A 6,414-nucleotide genomic window follows, 5' to 3' on the forward strand; every position below is an offset into this window, starting at 1 on the left:
CAGGAACAACCCACAAAGCAGGAGGTGAGAAGCTATTTGGGGCCTAGGGGAGGGACCCAGGGAAGCGTTGTGAATTTGGACAGGGCTGGTGAGGGTTGAGGGCATGGCCTGTCGAAGCTGCTGTCCCCATCTTGGGGGCCTTCGGAGTGGTGTAGGAAATGGATCCATGATTAGGTTAACCATTTACCCTATAATGGAGTTTATTCTCTTTGCTTAGAAGAAAATCCCTTGCTGGGAAAGAGGAGGAAGCAGGCGTTAGCATTATTTCTGACTCCAAGATTGAGCCTTTGGGTGCTGGGGTAATGTAAGTACCCTGTAAGTATGTATTCTAAAGAGAGTATTCTTGACTTCTTGGCCTGTGTGCTAAGTGAGGGAACTGAAACAAGTATTAAATGGCCTAAGCTTGAGAGCAGTAAGTATGCTGTTTTGAAACACTGTGTGACTTAGTTTTTGCTTTTATTCTGACTCCTCTGCCCCTTAGCCTTACTCCAAATTACTGAGGCATCATTACACTTAAAAGCTCACATCGGAAGCCCGACTGGGGATGCTGTACTGGGTTTGGGTGCGGCGTGGAGAGGGAGCAGGGCTGCGCTCTGAACACATTTCCTTCTCCCAGGCTGGGCCCGTGTTGAGTCCCTGAGAGGGCGTTGTGCCTGGAAGGTGCAGAGATAAGAAGAAGGGGCTGAGCTTCTCATTCCTGTGTTAATCCAAGTTAACATTATCAGGCCTGGATTTTATCAGTGGTAAGCTTCATGATTTGAAGCAATTTTCCCTTTGAAAAACTGCCTCTGTGGAGTAACAGTTTTCCTCACTGAGATGGGCTGTGGTGGAGTTGATTCTGATCCCCCCCTCAAAGGGTGCTGGTCTCCAAGGGGAGGGGTTGGGGGCTGGGAAGAACACGGCAGGCCTTTGGTTTATATTTACTTTCTGGCTCAGCCTTACTTAGTTCCTCACTTTGTGTTATATAATATGCAGAAATATTCATTCATTAGTACATGTAAGATAATTTGTAAATAAATATTGGGTTGAACCACAAGCAGTCAACCATTTTGATCTTCCAAAATGGCAGTTATCATGGTTTAACAGCATACATATGTTGGGGGTAGGTGTGCACCAACTTTTCACTGTTTGTGTACAAGAATAAACATTAGCTGGGAATTCCCTGGCGGTCTCGCGGTTAGGGCTCCGCGCTTGCACTGCTGTGGGCCAGCGATTGATCCCTGGTTGGGGAACGAAGATGCCATAATCTGCGTGGTGCCAAAAAAAAAAAAAATTAGAGACCCCTGGCCAATACAGCCCTCCTCATATCCGCATCCCCACCCCCATAACTTATTTCTCTACCCAAGGGTGCTTTAAAATATCTAATCTGCATAAGTAATACATGCAAGTGGCATATATTCAAATGGTGCTGAAGTGCAGTCACTGAAAAGTCAGTCCACCTGCCCCTCTGTTCCCAGTTGTCCTTCCCGGAGACAGTTTCCTGTGTATCCTTCCAGAAGAACCTTGTACATACGTGAGCAACGTGCACACGTATGTGTGTCTATTACCGAAATGGGAGCATACTTTTTTCAGCTAGTAATATAGCTTAGAAAATGTTCTATAAATGCAGCGGCCTCGTTTCTGTTGGCTACCTAATACTCCATTACATTTGTTACCAAAATCTATCTAACCCAGTCCTCTGCCGATAGTGTTAATGTTATTTCCCATCTTTTGCTGTTTCAGACAGTGTTGTGGTACATTACACACATCATTTTGCAAACACAATGCTTAGCGGTGAGATGGCTGAGCCAAAGGGTTGAAATATGTGGAACTCACTGTGACTTTATCTTCCATATCACTTTAAAAATAGGAACACAGGGGCTTCCCTGGTGGCGCAGTGGTTGAGAGTTCGCCTGCCAATGCAGGAGACATGGGTTCGTGCCCCGGTCCGGGAAGACCCCACATGCCACGGAGCGGCTGGGCCCGTGAGCCATGGCCACTGAGCCTGCGCGTCCGGAGCCTGTGCTCCGCAACGGGAGGGGCCACAGCAGTGAGAGGCCTGCGTACCGCAAAAAAAAAAAAAAAAAAAAAAAAAAAAGGAACACAGGGACTTCCCTGGTGGCTCAGTGGTTAAGAATCTGCCTGCCAATGCAGGAGACACAGGTTCAATCCCTGGTCGGGGAAGATCCCACATGCTGCGGAGCAACTGAGCCTGCGAACCACAACTACTGAAGCCTGCGTGCCCTAGAGCCCGAGCGCCACAACTCCTGAAGCCCGCGTACCTAGAGCCTGTGTTCCACAGCAGAGCCTGCGCACCGCAAAGAAGAGGAGCCCCCACTCACCGCAACTAGAGAAAGCCCGCGCTCAGCAACGAGGACCCAGTGCAGCCAAAAAAAAAAAAAAAAAAAAAAAAAAAAGGAATACAAGTATTTCTTTCTCCTTTTCCTTTCCTCCCTATTCGTCCAGTTCCTGAGAATTTTTCTTGGGTCATGTGTTACCCAGAACAGTTGGAATTTTCTGGAACTCTAAACTTCGTAGGACGGACTGTGACCTCTGGTGTTGCTTTCCAGGTGGAGCTGCAAAGACCACTGAGAATTCCGTGTTTTTGCCTTAGCACTTGCTTTCCATATTTTTCTCTTTAGATTTGTGTTTTCGGATCCTGCCGAGCAGCCCAGTTTCTAGGCCCTGTGCTCAGGCCTGGGCTGGCAGCCCTGTGGGCTAAGCAGGTCCCCTGCTCCCCAGGCAGTCCTTACCAGGAGGTGCCAGCAGGTGGCAGGCAGAGCACCACAGCGCCCCTGGCCTTTAGCGAGCCTCTTCTCTGGAGAGCAGCCAGAATCAGAGCCTTTGGACCCTTCCCAGTGACCTGCCTCCTAGCAACCAGCCTAACCCTGTGCGGTGGGTGGGTTGCCCAGTCTATTTCTCCCACCAGTTTTGCAGCCATTTCTTAAATGGGTGAGCAGTTTAAGATCACCAGCAGCGGCCTTGAGTCGGGCTTTGAGGCCACACCCCAGAATGACAGCCTGGGGCCTCTTCCCCCTCCAGGAACTAGCCGGAAGGATTTACATACCATGGCCTGGGAAGGCTTCATTTTCCTTAATTGTAGGGCCCTACTTCCTGTCCCTTTCAGCCAAATCTCCCATACCCTTCCCATGAACTAGGAGGCCCCCAGAGCAGGCTCTTACCACCCTCTACCCACCCTGCTATATGTCTAGGGGAAAAAAATGAGCCAGAGGTTTGAGGATCCCTGGGGCAAAAGTGCTAGGAGCCCGGAACTGCCTTCTTTAGGGGCAGGAACCCCTGGAGACCAGCTGGGCCCAGGGCTTGGGCTGATGGCACGACCCCTCCCCCAACTCTAGATTTGTGTCCCCTTGAATCCCAGTTTCTCTGTGGCTCGCTCAGTCTGTTTCTCCTTAGAGATCTGCCCGGCACCTCCTTCAGGGCAGGGGGCTTGCCCTTCTGTGTAGGGGAGACACAGTCTGGCTTTTCCAGGGGACCTGGGGGGAAGAGGGAGGAGGTGGCAGCTGGATGGTGACTGGTGGCCTCTCCCAGCCACTCCCCCAAACCACCCTGCAGGAGACCAGTGCTGTTTGGGGTGTTAGCAGCACTGGGGTGGAGGTTGCCCAGGAGCTGCTCTCCTGGAGCCCCAAAGCTCTCCTGCGCCTAGTTTAGGCCCTTAGATCTTTAGGGACTGTAGGGTTTCGTCAGGCTGGTGTGGTGTGATGGGGACAGAGGGGGCGGGGACCTCCAGGCAGGGAGTTGCATCCCTTTCTCTGCCAGGGAGGCCAAGGTTTCCGTAGTCATCCTGTGCCCCGGTGTGGTTAACCCGAGTGCAGGACAGAACTTGCAAGAAGACCCAGGGTCAGGCCCCTGCTGGTGAGTGCCCCAGGGTGGGGTGTAGGGGCCTAGGGGGGTTGCGGGAAGGGCTGGCAGGAGGCCATCCTCTGTGAGCGCCCCAGGGTCATTTCCCAATACAGGGATTTGCATACGCTCCCCGTTGGCTTCTCAGCCCCTGGAACCAGGAAAACAAAAGGAGGAAAGAGCCGGCAGGGCAGTGACTGGAGCTTGATACCCTCCAGCACCTCAGTGGCTTGAGATCCCGTCTCAGGGTCACGGTCTGGCCCTGCCACTCTCTCCTTCACACTTTTTGTTTTCCCAAGTATTTCTATTTTCTTTTATTATTTTAAAACAATTTTTATTGGAGTATCGTTGATTTACAATGTTGTGTCAGTTTCAGGTCTACAGCAAAGTGACGCAGTTATACATATACATGTATCCGCTCTTTTTTAGATTCTTTTCCCCTATAGGTCATTACAGAGTACTGAGTAGAGTTCCCTGTGCTGTACAGCAGGTTCTTATTAGTTATCTGTTTTATATACAGTAGTGTGTACAGGTCCATCCCAATCTCCCAGTTCATCCCTACCCAACACCCCTTCCCCCTTGGTAACCATAAGTTTGTTTTCTACAGCTGTGACTCTTCCTGTTTTGTAAATAAGTTCATTTGTACCATTTTTTTAAGATTCCACAGATAAGCAATATCACGCGATACTTGTCTTTCTCTCACACTTTACAACCGTGTTGTGAGGTAGGCCAGGAAGCCCAGGCCCCGAGAGGGCCACACAGCCAGCGAGGGGGACCCGAACCCAGGGCTGTGCCCTCCTGTGCTGCCACCAGCCACCCTGAGGTGGCCTCTTGTCAAATCTAGGGAGAAGCAGGGACCATCATGTCCCTTTCACAGGTGGGGACGCTGAGGCCTCGTGAATAAAGATGCTTCAGCGGGTGGGGCAGGAGGTGGTGAGGGAAACTTCGCAGTTCAAACCCAAGTCCTGGGAAAGAAACATGCTGGGCCTTGGGCCTGGCAGCCTCTGAGCAGCTCTGCCCGGAAGCCAGATTGAGAAAGAGGCCCCGAGGGGAGCCTCCGAACCCTGGACGGCCAGCCCAGCCAGGCCGAAGCTGCCGGGAAAGCAGAGACGACAAGGGCACCGAACTGACACAGTCCTCCACGAGCCCGGCCCCAGCTCGCCCTGCTGCCCTTGCCCATGCCTGCCGGCGAGCCAGCACGGCCAGGCGGTACCACAGCAAGCCAGCCCGGACCTGCTGCCCACTGCCGCCTGTCCACTGCCCACCTGCCTGTGGAATCTGCCTCTTCCTCCCCTCCCCACAAAGCAGAAGCAGTGAATGACCAAGAGTTCAGCTCTGGTCAGGAACCAAGTGTGAGCCTTCACGTTTACGGAGAGCGGGCTGGTGGGATGGGTAGAGGGGGCGAAGGCACCCTACTTCTCCTTCCGGGCCTCCCGTGGGCCCTCACGGTCTTCACGGCCCTCCCCGCCCCGTGGTGTGCAGAGAGGGGGCCGCGTGGGTGGGACTGCTGGCGCACCTGCCGTGAGCAGGGCCGCGGGGTGGTCAGGCCAGCCCTCCCGCTGGAGGGTCCCCGTGCAGATGTAACTCCACGGGGCTGTGAGGGGCGGGGCTGAGGGCGCCCCCTCCACCTCCATCCCCCTCAGGGGCCCGAGAGTCACTGCGAACTAGTGTCTGGGTCCCTCTCTTCCTCAGGTTTGTGGGGCCAGGGGACCCCAAGCAGAGGCCCTGCCTGAGTCTGTCCTCCTCCGTGGGACCTCGGACAAGTCACTCAGCTTCGTCAGCAGCTGATAATGAACTGGACAGTCCGGTATTTTAGCTTCCCGTCTGTAAACACAAAGGCCCATAAGTAGCCTTTAATCTGGAATACAGTTCTCGATTGGAAAAACTATCTTATAAACGAGGCAGCGACATTCCCTGGTGCAGGTAAAGCGTCCTGAGGCGGCTGGACACAGAGCGCCTGGAAGAGCTCGACGTGGGGGCTTTGGAAGTAACGTTCGCATCGTGCGCGCGGATTCCCGCCTCAAGTGCAGGCTTCTGCAGAGCGTTCTGGGCCAAGAGCAACTGGCGGGGGGCGGGGGGTGGGGGGGACCCTAATGTGCAGGGAGGTCACAGGGGTGGCCTTTCCTACAACATGCTGTGCAGCCGTTCTGTGGGAAAGCAGTTTCTAGAAAAAAATAGGTACAATAAAAACTTCACAAATAGAAAGTTCAAATTGGGTGAAATGTTCAAAGATGTAATTCTTAAAACCATGTTTTTCCACTGCTGATGGTGTTTGGGGATCATCTGACTGCCCAGCTTTTCACTTAAAATATTTAACATTTATACCTCATTTTTGTCTGAAAAAAAAATTGTGTAGGACTTCCCTGGTGGTGCAGTGGTTCAGAATCCGCCTGCCGCACTTTGTAAAGCAGAAACTAACACACCATTGTCAAGCAATTATACTCCAATAAAGATGTTTAAAAAAATAAATACAATTTAAGATATTAAAAAAAAAAATCCACCTGCCAATGCAGGGGACACGGGTTCGAGCCCTGGTCCGGGAAGAATCCCACATGCCACGGAGCAACTAAGCCCGTG

Source organism: Kogia breviceps, chromosome 1 (genome assembly GCF_026419965.1).
Source record: "Kogia breviceps isolate mKogBre1 chromosome 1, mKogBre1 haplotype 1, whole genome shotgun sequence".
In the NCBI taxonomy this organism is placed as follows: Eukaryota; Metazoa; Chordata; class Mammalia; order Artiodactyla; family Physeteridae; genus Kogia; species Kogia breviceps.